Raw genomic sequence first — 15216 nt, forward strand, 5'->3', positions numbered from 1 at the left:
ATTTCCCTATCCTAGTGGTCTGGACTGTGGTAAACAGGAATTTATTGCAGTGTAATATTGGTCTAAAATTAAGACCTTGGGAATTTATGGGTGGAGTGTATGTCTCTGACTATATACTTCTCTTTAAAAGAATGTGAGGACATAAAAATATTAAGAGAGACAAGTCTAGATCATATCAATTAAAAAAAACTTATTTTCTTCCAATACAAACACACACATAAACACACACACATATACAGCCTTCTTTTCCTAAAATACATATTCTCTGATAAAGTGCCACAGAATTATTCATTATGTTTTTAAAGTGTTCTCAGTATATGTGATTTATAGGGAGACAGATTTATTTTAAAATGATCAGAGGCCCATAGGTTCTGTTAATTCAGAGAAAACCTTGTAATTACTTATCAGAGAACCCTATCTGTATTATCTTCAGAGGCAGAATTCCTGGGGATTTTAATCCTTAGACAGCTTCTCTGGTTCAGGAACCACATATAATGGCAAATCAGTTCCCAAGTGTTTCCTTGTAATTAAGACCCACTATTTATAATAATAGCAGTGATAATTATAATAGTAGCTTTTTATTGAGCACCTGCTATGTGCCAGGTTCAATGCTAAACATCTCAGTATTATATGCAATCCTTTCTATATGCCATAATATCATTCAGCGATTGCTTCCTCAGACTTAGGAAAGAATGGCATTGAGTTTCCTTCTTTTTAACAGAAGTTGATTCCTGGTATAATAAAACACACACACATCTATAGTAGTGTCTCCAATGGATAGTTGAAACCTCCAGGTGGTATGGTGGTTTTCTCCAGGACTCTTATGTTCTTAACTTTTATTGACTTTCTACTGTCTTTTAGACATGGTGCTGGGTTCTAGATTATGAAAGCGAGCAAGATAGGCATTGTTCCCACCCTCAAGTAGCTTATATTCTAATTGGGGTAAAACACAGCATGTAACATGAGTGTGAATTTATGGACAAGTTGGACATTTCAAGCTGTCAGGCTAGGTCAAAGTTATCGTATGCTGCTCTTCAATGGACAAGAACAAATGGAGTTGTTTTCTTTGAACTCCACCACTTTTGGAGAATGTGTTGTCATTTCTTTTATTAGGTATGCAAGAAATTCATTCAAATTAATGCATCCTAATTGGTTCCCACTGCTGAGTAAATGCTTGTAAAGTTCATAGGGAGTATTGTTAGACATTAGATCTTGGGATTCACTGTGAATGAGAGGCAGAAAAAGGGCCTGTAATTTTGAGTTACTCTTGCTGGTGTGGTGATAGCTGTGGTCATGGTAGACCAGAGTTCCTTTTGCTGCAACAAAAGACTGTTTTTTTCTGAAAACATGACTGCTCCTTGGCCATTTCTAAACATTCTTACTCAAAACAACATACATGTTGGAGTTAGGCCTGGGGAAAAAAATTAACACATAAGTAGGTGATAGCAAAAGAGATTGATGGTAAGCCAAGAGCTGTGTTTCTCAGATTGAAGCTTCGAAACTACCTCCTTAAAGTTACCCTGGGTCCTTGCTAAAAATGTAGATTTTGATGTCCCACCTAAAATCTCAATTCCAATTACAGGGATTCATAATCCAAAATATTCATTTTCATTACAGAAGTGGCTTCCCAGACTAGGGAAAATTAGGACGTATCCCTGAAAGATTCAGCATGGTGACATGGAAACCTCATCTTACAAAGTTCCAGGAGAACTAAGTATTCAGCCCCACATAAGCAGCAAACTAGCAGGATGTCTTTAGGCTGAATCATTTCAATTATCTGGCTTCAGTTTCTCAGTCCTCTCCCGCTGCCTCCTCCTCCAACCATCCCCATTAAGTTGTATCAAAACATGATACTCTGATAAAGAAAGATGAGTAATTAGGCAGCATTTTTCACAAACACAGTGTCAGATGAGGAAAGATTCTTCAGCCAATCAATTAGCATTCAGTGAACACATCATGTGGGAGATGTGAGAAATGGATAAGACAAGGTCAGTGTTTTCAAGAGCTTACCATCTGCTTTTTGAAAATAAATTTCATTGAAGCCAAGATAAATAATAGTATGCTGAAACGGTTAATACACACAAGCACTATATGAGATTAGAGTCAGTCCTCAGCAAGGGTTGTCCAAAACGACATCATCAAAGCAGACTTCAAATGAATTAACTGGGTTTAAACTGTTGGAAAGTTCTAATTGGATATTCTATACAAAAGTCCAGGAAGCTGTGATTTGGTTCTCAAAAGAGAAAAAAAAAATGTAGTGTGGAAAGAACACTCTTAAGTCAGTAGACCACAGTCTACTAGCTGTAGAAATTTTGAAAGATTATTACTCTAACCTGCCTGGTCATTATGTCTGTTAATGGTAAACTATACCTATGACATTTTACCTGGAAGAATCTGTCCTTGGATGCTGACTGTGAGAAAGTCAATATTTACTGCTAGGCAACTAGCATCAGAAAAGAATAGGAAGGTGTATCTACAGACCACTCAGGGAACAGATGGAGGGGGAAGTCAGGGAGAGGATCCATCCTGGCCTCCCAGAAAGGCCTTTGAGTGCCAAGATTTCACCCCAAATCATTGCCCATTCCTCTGGATTATGCTGCAGAAGCTGAATTGCCAAATGTCACCACTGACTACCTGGGGTGAGTCCCTTTGAAGATATTAAAGTCTGAGAAACTCACATGGGAAAGTATACTCAGGAAGAGCAGAGGGTAGATCATGGTGTAAACCATCTATTGTCCAAAGGGCCAGGGTTTTCCAAATAGGGGGCAACTGATTTTACAATAGAGACTAAAAGAAGCCTAGAAGAAGGTAGCATTTTCAGAGCTTGATATGAAAACAAATAAGCAAAATTGGAAACTGGGGGCATCTATATGAGGGAACCTCCTGTAAGATGCTTAATTCCTAGGATACCTAGCATCTGCTTTTGGATGTTCACTTCTTCCTCCCTTCTCTGGTTTCTAACAAGGAAAGATTTTCCCTAAACGTTCCTGGCCTCTTGAGCCACTGACTCCCTTACTCTTCCTCCAGAGAAGGGAAGGAGTTGTCAAGATGCTGAGCTGGAGTCAGGAAATCCATAAGTACAGAATAGTCCCCTCCCTCTCTTCCTCTTGACAATTAGTCTGCTCACAAGAGGATGCATTCGGCCTGGTCCTCATGCTCCGCATTTGACAGGGACAGACCCCCGATGTCAGGAAGCTTGTGGTTGTTCAGTGCTGCCAGGGCTTAGGGGTGTAAGGCTCATTCTGGGGTCCACTGATAGGAAATCCACTGTGATCACATCTCTAAGCCACATCCTCCAATCTAATTTTCATCAGCATAAAGCAGCTATTTTGATCTCCACATGCCTGACTTCCTTGTTTATCTCAATTGTTTCAAAATTGAGCAGGAAAAATATTATTTACTGGGCCACAGCTAACTTGCAGTATAGGAAAAGTTATGTTTCACATATAGTCTTATGTTATTTTACTCATTTTTATTGTAATTCACTGAGGTGGGATGCACGGGCAATAAACCATGTCAAGGTGTTGTGATTCTGGCCTCACATTTCTCTTTCCACTGACTCCTGTGCAGAGGGCAGCTTCCTACTAGGAGTTAGTGATGGTCCTTGGCCAACCTGAGAGAGACAGGGTAAAGAAGCAACAATTCATAGTCAATAGTTCATGAAGTTTGTAAGCTAAAACCTCTCCTTTCCCATGTATACCAGGAGAAGATAAACTTGAGGGAGGGAGAGGGAAGGCATTGGGGTTTCTGTAGTGTCTGTACCTTGGAAGGTTTTGAAAAGTTTTGAGAAAAGAATCAACACTGTGTACGTTTATTCTAACATCTCTAGAAATTTAAAAATAAACTTAGCTTTCGGTTTTCAGGAATGGTAACCGTTACAAGGCATTGCCATCTTTTCTTGCCTAGTTTCCCAGCTTCCATGACAATTTATAACCACGTTGCTACCGTCTAAGAGAATTCCAATAAAAATCTGGTTTGAGTGAAGAACTTTGAAGGTTGAGAGGGCTGATCTACTTATCTTCTGAGTGATGTAGGCCACAGGCACCTTTAAAAGTTTTTAAGGAAAAAGAGGCTTCAAGATCAAATCCTGACAACTTCCAGGCGAATTAGGGTACTTCACCATAATAGACTGAGTCATGGATTTGGAATTATTCCTTGATGAGTTGAAATCCCAACTCAGCCACTAGGTACGTATATAACCCTGAGCAGCTTCCTTAACTAACCTCAGCTTTACTACTTTTTAAAATCTGTCAAATTGGAATAACATTATCTCTTATAGGAAGATAGTCCACGTAAAAGTGAATTGCATATATAAATCCTCAATACATATTAGTTAAATAAGACATCAGAAAGAGTCACTAAAGACTCTTCTCAAACCTGGAAGAGTCTTTAGTGACCATTCTGTCCTTCATCTCAAGGGACAGAGGATGGATAACAGTGATGGGGTCTGAGGTTTTATAGCATTATAGAGATTCAGTCCTGGAAGTTATTAATACCTGACAATATTTACTACAATGCCCTCATTTAAGAATCTTAGGTCCACAGATATTAAGCAACTTCTGATAGTCACACAAATCAGAAAGTCTGGAATTGGGCTGAAACACCAGAATATTCCATCCTAGTCTAATGCTTTCCCATGATTTTGTGCTTAAACCTTTATCCTGTGGTTAAAACAGAAGCAGAGGCAGAGGAACGTGGCATCCCTGATGAGTGAGGAAAAGTCCCAGAATTCTCTCCCCAGATTTTACCATTGCCAAAGCCAGAGTCAACACAGTGTAGAAATTCCTTTTGTCGGACAGATGAGAAATGTCCCCTGATCACCCGCCCAAGACACTAGGATTTACGGATCAAACACTTGAATGAACATCATTGGAAGTCAGCCAGATTATTGAATTCACAAACAGGTTTGTCCCTAGAATGTGGATTCTTTTCTTTCATAGGATCATACTAGGGATAATTATACAATAATTTAAAGCCATTTGCCTCCATTTTATCATTAGGAAAATCAAAACAATGCACAGGATATAAGTTAACAGAGGTCTTGCTGTTTCTCAGACCGCAGGAGCTGATATATTTTCAATACAGTGTTTTAGATGAGTAGCAGAGAGACTTGTATATGACCTTTGGTTCAAAATTCCTACCATGCTGGGCATTTATATTACCTTTATGTCTCTGGGAAATGTCCACAATTGTAAGACAGTTAGGTGAAACACCCTCACTTATCTGTGGGTACCAAAAGATTTATGCAGTTCCAAGGAGTCTGAGACTCAGAACCCAGAGTGTTCTCCATCACTGGAGATGGAAATAGTGATAAATGGGTGACATCACCCTAACTTCTACCAGATGCTGTACAGTGAACCCAATTGTCAGACTCTTCTCTCGGTGCCTCTTGGGATTTGAAACCATCAGGTTCTAAATTTCAGCTATCTTGTTTGTTCTGTCTGATCCATAAACCTGATAGAAAAGTCCACAAGCTGGCAGGAAGAGGCAAGAAGCCGCATACCCAAGCTAAGTGCTACAAACGTTTTCTCACTATACTCTCTGGCCAACTGCAATGGAATATTGTCAACTTCTGTCATTCAATCCCCTGTATTTGCTTATACTCACAATAAGTAGACTTCCATTTTCTTCCAGGCTTTGATCATTTTCACATTATTATGAACTGTGACAGGAATACCAGACAATCAGATTTCAAATCTGTCAGCCCACAACATTTTATTTCCAATCTATAATCATTTTACTAGCTCTTCCCACACTGCTGGGTGTCAGGCAGATGATGCATCTATTGACTGAGCATGAGTTCCCTGGAGGTACCATTTAGTTCTTTGTTAAAGCATGGCTCTCATCTCTTTTGGGTTCCTGGGCAAGTGTCTCTCTGTGTTAGGTTTTGTTTTGTTTTGTGTGTGTGTGTATGTGTACGTGTGTGTGAAGTGGAAAAATAACAGTACTAAGACTGCCTGTTCAGGAAAGAGCAACTGCCAAATCATCCTTGGAGAAAAGCAGATCTCAGGAGAAAATTGTCCTTGGATTCAGTGGTCATCATCGGGAGCATCTCAGATTTTCAAAGCTTCACAAGATCAAAATGTCACAGCATGATTTATGTTGTACATGTACAGATGATGATTTCCACCTACCAAAACACAGGATAAGCAATGTTATCTAAGTGTACTTGCTACAGTTTCATCCCAAACGCAGATTTAAAAAAAAGCACTTGTGTGTGTGTGTGTGTATGTGAATTAAGCCATTCTAAATGACAGTAAGAACAACGTCTCCAGTATACACTGGAAATTTCTTGACATTTGAATTTTGTAAGTAAGAAAAATGAGAGATTTAGAGATTAATATATAGCAGCCAATTTCAAATTGTGTGCATTAAAGACATTAGGAGAGAAAACAACTGACATTTACTATCACTAATATTTCCTAAAAATGGGACATTTTTTTCTTTTTAAAACATTTTATTTATTTATTTAAATTTTTATTTTATATTGGAACATAGTTAATTAACTATGCTGTGTTAGTTTCAGGTATACAGCAAAGTGATTCAATTACACATATACATGTATCTGGTACATATATACAATGGAATATTATTCAGCCACTAAAAACAATGAAATAATCCCATTTGCAGCAGCATGGATGGACCTGGAGATTATCATACTAAGTGTAGTAAGTCAGGCAGAGAACAACAAATATCATATGATATTGCTTATATGTGGAATCTTAAAAAAAAAAAAGATGGGACATTTTTATACCAAAAATGGTAGGAAATACATAATAATAATTGTTTAAAGTAAATGCATTTGACTTTCTGAACACTGTTTTATTGTTTTCATTTTGCCATGGATGGCTTAAAATTTAGACATGGACCACAAGCAGACCTATGCTTCAGAAACACTATATATTTTCTCCATTCATGACAAAACTAAATTTCCACCCTCAAAATTGAAACCAAAGCAGCATTTAGAGGATGGCCATTTTCACCTCTGCTGATTCAAGGGAAGTTATGCAATAACATGTGCGATTACTTTAATTAGCTAGTAAAAAACATTTGACTCTAAAGGTATCATTAAAAATTCCCCTTTGTAGTCTAATCTAGTTTCAGAGCCTACGCTCGCTTTTCTGAGTTCTCTTTCCTCTCACAAATATGTTTTTTTTTTTTGAAAAATGAACTTGTTTGGCTTAGAAAAATAAGAGAATACCTGATCAGTTCTTACTCTTTCTACTTAAAAAACAGGTTTATTTTCTAGGGAGCAGGGATCAACGTATTCCAAATTTGTTCTTCTTTCCTCCAAGGGAATATAAATTTGGTGTCTAAACAATGTGGCCAGGGTAAGGGGAAACTGGCAGCTAGAACTGAGCTGAGTGCTTTGAAAATTCCCTCCTCCTTGGTTTTCCCCTGCATCAGCTGACATTTTTAGGGACAGAGCCCCTGATCTTTCAGGAATTATAGGACCCAAAGGACTGCAGGCAATTTCTTTGACTAGTAGAACCTCTTTATAGTTTCATAACTAGGACCTGTTCTTAAAAAAAAAAAAAAAAAAAAACTTTTGCACTTTTGCAGTGGTTTCATTTGGCAGAAAATAGCTCTTCCAGATTTGTTACAAATTACCCATGGAGATAAACAGTTTGAGGGCATTTTATTTGAAATGCTACTTTTCAAGTTTCTCAGCTTGGGCTGGTGCTTGTAGGAGACAAGGTAGCTAAGTAAAGCTTTAAGAAATGGATATACAGGCCAAGACCCTAAGAGGTTTAAGCATTTAAAAAAATGTTTTTAGTATTCTCATATCCAGTTCATTTAAAACATTGCCATTGGATCTAAACATTTGTGGTGAATTCTCTTATAAATGCATCAGACGATGTGAAATTTCAAGCTTTTCATTTGAAATTAATAAAAAGGCTAAAATCAGGCGTGATAAAGTACATTCTCACGCACAGGATTATCATTTTTATATCCCATTTGCTCTTCATTAGAAAACAAGCTATCTTAGCCAATAAAATAGTTCATGGTTAACCCTTGCATCTGTTTGTCCTTTGATTTTTTTGTGGGATCTTTGAGAAGATCTTGAGTGATTTCAGTCTTTCAATTCCCTCAAATTTTCAAGGAATTGAGTCACACATCAAGGACCCAAGTAAAACCCTGTGCTTCTGCTATAACTTAGCATCATAATGGTAACGAAGGGAGAAGGTGGATAGAGATAAAATATGGAATTTCAGAACCCAGACATCACAGCCCAAATTACACAAACATCTCTAAGTAAACATACCCTCCTTTTGTTAGTAAATGCTTCACTCCTCCTTTGCATTTACTCCATTCATGGTGCAGATAGTTGAAGGTAAAATATTGTGCAAGTCATCATGTAGGCTGCCCAAGGCATCTCTGTACTTGGGAATAAACTTCATAATTTTAATACTGACAGAGGACATGAATCGAGTGCTTTTTTGGTACCTGGCACTTACTCAATTCCTTGTATGCATAAAATAAGTTAATCCTCACAATTCTATTATCAATAGTTCCATTTCACAGATGAGGAAACTGAAATTCAGAGAAGTGAATATCATGTGGTTATCCTCCACCCAGGAGGTAGACCAAAAGAGACTTTGAAATATATACTTTTGACTTTTGTGCTCGAGATGAGGTTGGTTGGAAGAAGTTGCCTGTCTCAGCAAAAATATATACTGACACCATTTTTTCCATTTATATTTCTGAAGGCTTCTAGGAGCATGGAGAATGAGTGGGAAAATATAGCGAGCAAGGTAGGCAGAGAGAGGTATGGCCTCAGTGCTCTACATGCTCTGCCTCCCCTCCAGCGCCTCCCAGCTAGACAACTCATCTCCCACACATTTTTTTCAGACTGGTCTCAGGCTAGCATCGTTCAGGAAAATTCCCTGTCTCATCAACTCAACCCTCGCTACTCTGCACCTGCCTTGTTTGAACCATAGTCTCAAACTATACTTGGTGTGTGACTTCAGAAACAGGTCCTTGTTTAGTTTACATCACTTCTAATTTGCAGTCAGAAAGTATGTTTCTTAAGAGCAGATGTCAGATCTTCTATTTCCATTGCATTTGCCTGTCCCCAACCACTCTCCCTAATGCTTTGCCCTGAACTTAGAGCAGTAAATGTGAAATACGTACATTCTTCTGTGTGATTATTCTAGGTCTCAGCCAAAAGGAATGGGTTTGAGTTCTGGCAAAATGAATATGTGCTATAATTTATTTTTTCCATTAGAAGTGTAAGGAAATAACACATCTTAGATGATCTTTTAGAAAAGGCAGGCAATGTCCTGGCTTTTGTGGAAATTCTGCAAAAGCAGAATACTCTCCACCCAACAAAGAATGAAGAGGCACCTGTTATTTTTGAACAGTTTTCTTATTCAGAAACCTATTGAAAGACAACTAGTACAAAGTCATTAAGTCAACACAAATTGAAGGTTTTCAAAACTTCTGGGCTTAAGCTTATCACTTAGTGAATTTAGAAAATTCATTACCATTTTTAATCTTCTTTTCCATTAAAAATCCAGGCAAATTTAATCAACGTTCTCTTTTTGTCTCCCCCTGGCCCACTACTAAAAAGAGAAAATTTTTTTAATTAAAAGAAAAGAAAAAAACTCCTTGCTACCAGTTTCTGAGCCAACAGAAGAATACTCAAACAAGGAATATCAGCATTATGAAATACTAAAAAAGGGATTTTATATTCTGGGATGAGTGTTAAAGCTTCTGCTTTACTTCTAAATAAAGTTGAGTCAGGACTCATGTAATTAATCTGCTGAGTTTCCTGAAGATATCCTCTACTATCTGGGGAAAAAAAAGTATTTCCTGTATCAAAAGTATTTTTAATAGCTCTTCCAGTGAAAACAGAATAGTTAGTTTTATTTCCCAGTCCAATGTGCCAAAATTGCTGGGAAAGTTTTTCTCATTGTTTCAGCATCAAGTCAACATTTGAAAAATTGATACTTTTTTTTTTAATTCAAAGGATTAATATCCAGGTCATGGGTAATAGAAATCCCACCAGCTTTGGTGCATTGGGCTTATGAAGTTGAAACAAGTGGCTCTATTCATTATTAGTAAAAATATATGGATGTGTTTAAACTAAATATCAAAGTCCTGGTTGAGTTTTAGGGACCAAGTGACTCCGTGATATAAGGCCCCCTTGTTGCCCTTTTATGATTGTCTGCAGAGCTCTTCACACAATTTACAGCCTTGTAATCAGTGGGGTCCTATAGATCAAGGTGTAAGGAGGATAAAATATGTTTTGTTAAACAAAAATTGTGAAACACTCCATTGTGGCGTATAAATTATTTCTTCCCTACTTTTCTGCTTTCAGATTTACAGCATTTATCTGACACTGTTTTTTGTATAGAAGAAAATCCAATTATTTACATGTATTTAAAAGGGAGCTGTGGTTTAAAAAATATCTTCACTGGGATATTAAACCCTTGAACCCAACAGTACATTTGTCTCTGAGGGATGTGGTGTCTGTTCGTTGTTAGTATATTAAAAAGAAGTATCTCCACAATATATTTGTATAGGAATTAGCAAGGTAATGGGCACGTTTGTTAAATGCATCACAGAACTAAATAGTTAACTTATTTTTATTGCAAAGATAACTGGACAGGACAAACAACAAACTTTTCACTTGTGAACTTATTATTTTAAAATAGGAAAACAATTTTTCCATTTTTGTCAAACCTTATTTGGATTCACTGAAAATCAGGTAAATTATTTGCCCAGTGCTCTACATTATTGGATCTAAATGTTTGGAGATATGATTAATTTTAGGCTTTGCATATATAAATCATAAAATACATGAAAAGAGTATTTTCTTATTAATCCAATATTCTGGATCTCTTCCTAACATGGGATGCTGTATTGACATTAACTTGAATGGGTGCCACTGGTGGGGAGTTAGATAAGTAATGGGAAGGGGGAAAGTGGCAAAGAGATCTTCATTGTCATGAATTAATATTTAAGAGATGATTATGAAGAGACAAATCTGTCAGAATGTGAGAGGACTAACACTAAAAAGAAAGTATTTTCAATTACTTCAGAATTATTTAACATTATTAATTAACATTAATACTACATACATTAAAATATCCTTTGTCTGTCTTCTCTGTTAGGCTAAGTAATTTACTTGCATTATCTCATTTACTCTTAGTAAATAATTCTATAAAACAAATATTATTCTCCCATTTTGCAGTGACTGAAGTCTTACATTTCTATAAATCATTCTCCATAGGTTTGCTTCTTTTTAATTTTTTTATTTATTTTTACTCTTTAAATTGAAGTGTAGTTGATTTACAATATTATATCAGTTTCCAGTGTACAGCATAGCGATTCAGTATTTTTATAGATTATACTCCATTTAAAGTTATTACAAAATAATGGTTATATTTCCCTGTGCTGTACAATATAACCTTATTGGTTATCTATTTGCTTCATAATAGTTTGTATCTCCTAATTCCATACCCTTATTTTGCCCCTTCCCTTTCCCTCTCCTCACTGTATCCAGTAGTTTTGTTTTCTATATCTGTGAGCCTGTCTAGAAGCATAGAATTTTCAATAAATGATGCTGGACATCCACATGCAAAAAAAAAAAAAATGAATCTAGTCACAGACCTTATACTTCTCACAAAAATCAATTCAAAATAGATCATAGATATAAATGTAAAATGTAAAACTACAAAATTCCTAGAAGATAACATTGGAGAAAATTTAGGTGACCTTGGGTGTGGTGACGACTTTTTAGATACAAAACTAAAAGAATGATTTATGAAAGAAACAATTGATAAGTTGAACTATTTTTTAAAAACTTTTATTGGAGTATAGTTGATTTACAATGTTGTGTTAGTTTCAGGTGTAGGTGTGCTTCTGAATGGAGAAGGCCAGAACTGCTCCTTGTCAGAGCCTGAGTTGTTCATTGTCATCCTGCCACAGTTTTGGCCTCTGAAATTCATCCCCACATGATCCTGTTGTTTGGCATTTTTTCCAAATTTTTCTAATAAACAAAACTGGTTTAACTTTTGTTGTTGCTTCTAGAAATTCACCTAAGAGTCTTTATATTTTTCAATGGAACAATTCTTGTTAATGTTTAACATTAGTGTCCTTTCTTTTCAGAAGATAAGTTATCTGACTGGGGGTCAAGCTTTCCAAAATTTATGTGAGTTCAGTTAAATTATTCTCAAAGTAGCTTGAAGATAAATTGGAGTAAAGTGGAATCTCTGGTAAATTTTACAAGATAAGGCAGGAAGGGGCTTTGGATCAATCAAGTATTTGCTCTTCTTCAGTTCCAGTCATAGTGCTGGCAATTTATTTAAACTTCAGAAAAAGCTGGTTAGAATGGCTATGTGAATCCCATTCAAGAGAAAACTTAGATTCAGAAAAATAGGCTTAAAGCTGCCTACATGAGGCTAAACCAAGATCATCTGATAGTGGGGCCCCTTCTGTCTCATGTTCTCCTTCAAAGCAAACCCAAAGACACATATATCTTAGATTATTTATCTTTTTGTCCCTTGGGTCTTTTCAATGTCTTGTCAATCCACTCAGTACTTCAGGCATTGCAATCTTGCTTTCTTAATAGATGAGGGAAATACCAAGACTTTATTACATGGGAAGGATAATAATGATCGATAACATTAGTATTCAGGGATTGATTTCACAAAACAAATATACTTTTTCCTTCTGGTTGAAAAGTTATTAGAAATCTAAAGGCCTTGCTGAACAGAATGTTGGAAAGATAGAAACGTTTTTATAATTAAACCATAGTGCTTTGATTTTATGTTAAATGGTTTAGTGAAAACTGAAATGCAATATGTACCAAAATGAATCTTTTTTTCTCAGTGCTATAGCCTATCATATTTCATGTCTGTTTAACTTTGAGACATTGAAAGAAAATGAACAGAAATGCAAATATACTCCATAATGATTATGTTTTTCTTTTTCTCCATATATTCTCTGCCTCTCCGTAAAGACAACATAATTTCATTAATTAACACAAATGGTCATAAAACACACCACTTGCCAGAGTGTTATTCCCATCTAATGTTTCTATAATGTTGCGTAATGTGAAATTTTTGCACAGCAATACTCAGCCAGGCCTGTCAACAGCTGAATTACCATGTGTTGGCAGTATCTGTTAAAACTCGATCAGTGTACATCCTGTGAATAAGATGTGTGAAGCATGTAATAAAAGAAAGATGACCTATCCTAGATAAAATACATTTATTTCTCACTTCTGCTGTTAGTAATAGAATTTAGCCTATCTTACAGTAATTTAAATCAGTGCCCTAAGGCACTGAATAATTAGGTATTTCCCTACCTCATAACAAAAGGCCCTGGCATATTTTTCTTCTGTTCATCCTGTGCCTTTTGCTATTTTATCGTTTTTGTTAAAAAAAAATGCCTTAAAAGGGGATAGAATGAAATGGATTGAATTATATAAAGCTTGTAGAAGCCATTTATGAAATTATTGTCCCCAGAGTTAGCATGAATCCTGTTTACCTCAAATATCATTACCCTCTTTGCCAGGAACACTGACAAGCTGAATAAATATATAAAGGGGGAATCTTGGAAGTGGGTAGACACACTGGTGACTCATGAAGGGGTCAGAGCCTTTGCTGTTTTCTTAGAAACAGATCTCTTTCCCTGGCTGCCATGGAGAGGAAGTGATGATGGAGAACGGTCAGTTCCAGAGCGATGTGGTGGAGGCAGCTGGAAGGTCAAGGGTTAAACATGTGCTATCTCAGCTATGCTGGGTGCAATAACAACATCAGGCACCAGAGAATGATCTATCAGGGCAATTAGTCAAACAGGCCTTGTGGTAGCCCAGATAGGTCTGGCTCTGTTTGCATCTGTTTATCAGTCTGAGATAAGAATCCTGTGAACCTTTTTGTTACCTTGAGAAAGTAGACACCTGGAAGGTAAACATAAGACAACAGTATCTTTAAAAATTGATTTTGAAAAATGACTACAGCTCCTAGATAGGATTAAATAATCTTTATTTCTGGTTGTTAAAAGAAGATGAAAAAGAATTTATTTGCTTGTTTTTTTCACCTACTTCTTAGACTATTATCCCAAGAGCAGACATTACAGAATTGGACTTCTTTTGATCAGATATGGAACTTGGCCCAGATGCCCTAGGAAGTGGGGAAGATAATTTAGATTACTGTGGTTTTTCTTTTTTCCCCAAGATTTTCCTGTAAATGCCATGCTTTGCTGTAGTTCATAAACTGACCTAGGCAATTAAAACATTTGTCTGTCTTGGTTCACATTGGCCTGATTTCTCATCTGATTTCAAACTCCTAGAGGACACTGGCAAAATCTTTCTTTTTTCCTGATGTGATCATACCAAGTCGTACAAGAGTCAGAAACTTTTGAAGGGGATTTCATAAGAATTATCTTATGAAATTGATCTGTACATTTAATTGTAGTAAAAAAAAACAGAATTGGAACTTTTCCAGGTGATAGTGAAGATTTATTTTGAACAACAATTTGCTGTGCCCTGAATATGCATGGTCACACCTCTGTACCTTTGTTCATGTGTTTCCCTGTGCCTAGAATATTATTCTATTTCTGTCCACATTGCTATGAAACTGGATTCGTCCCAAAGCATATCCAGAAGAGGAACATGCCTAGGTCTTCAACAGCAGCAAGACAATTGATGGGGGATTTTCGTACATCTTGCCTAACCCAGTTTGGACTTAATTTATGATCTAATGGTCCCATCTGGTGTTACAATTTCTGGTTATCTTCAGATCTAGTTTCATAAGTAGTACCCACATTCCATTTTTCCAGGACAGCAAAGTATACTTGAATAAGAAGGGATTCTTTCTTCCAACTTCTCATTTATCCTGCCCTAAGAAAAGCCAAGCCTAGGCGTTAGCTACCCAAATGTGTGCAAGAACCATTTTTATTTCTGTGACAGAAGCTATCTTTGTGACTTCGGGTAATTTATTTAATCTCTCTGAACTGCACTTGTTCTCCATGTATAAATTGAGAATAAAGGTAGGACCTATTTCATGTGGTTCTTGTGTGGAATCAATGAAAATGCATGCAGAGATGCCTCACATGGTGCTTAGAATACAGGAAGCACTGTATAAATGGCCCAGCTGTACCCACCATGCAGTACCTGTTTAGCAGATCCATTGACCTAGAGGTAGATGAACTGCCTTATGCTGTGGATATTCTAAACCCAAATTTACACTATGGCAAAAATAA

The sequence above is a fragment of the Mesoplodon densirostris genome, chromosome 4 (assembly GCF_025265405.1).
Source record: "Mesoplodon densirostris isolate mMesDen1 chromosome 4, mMesDen1 primary haplotype, whole genome shotgun sequence".
Lineage (NCBI taxonomy): Eukaryota > Metazoa > Chordata > Mammalia > Artiodactyla > Ziphiidae > Mesoplodon > Mesoplodon densirostris.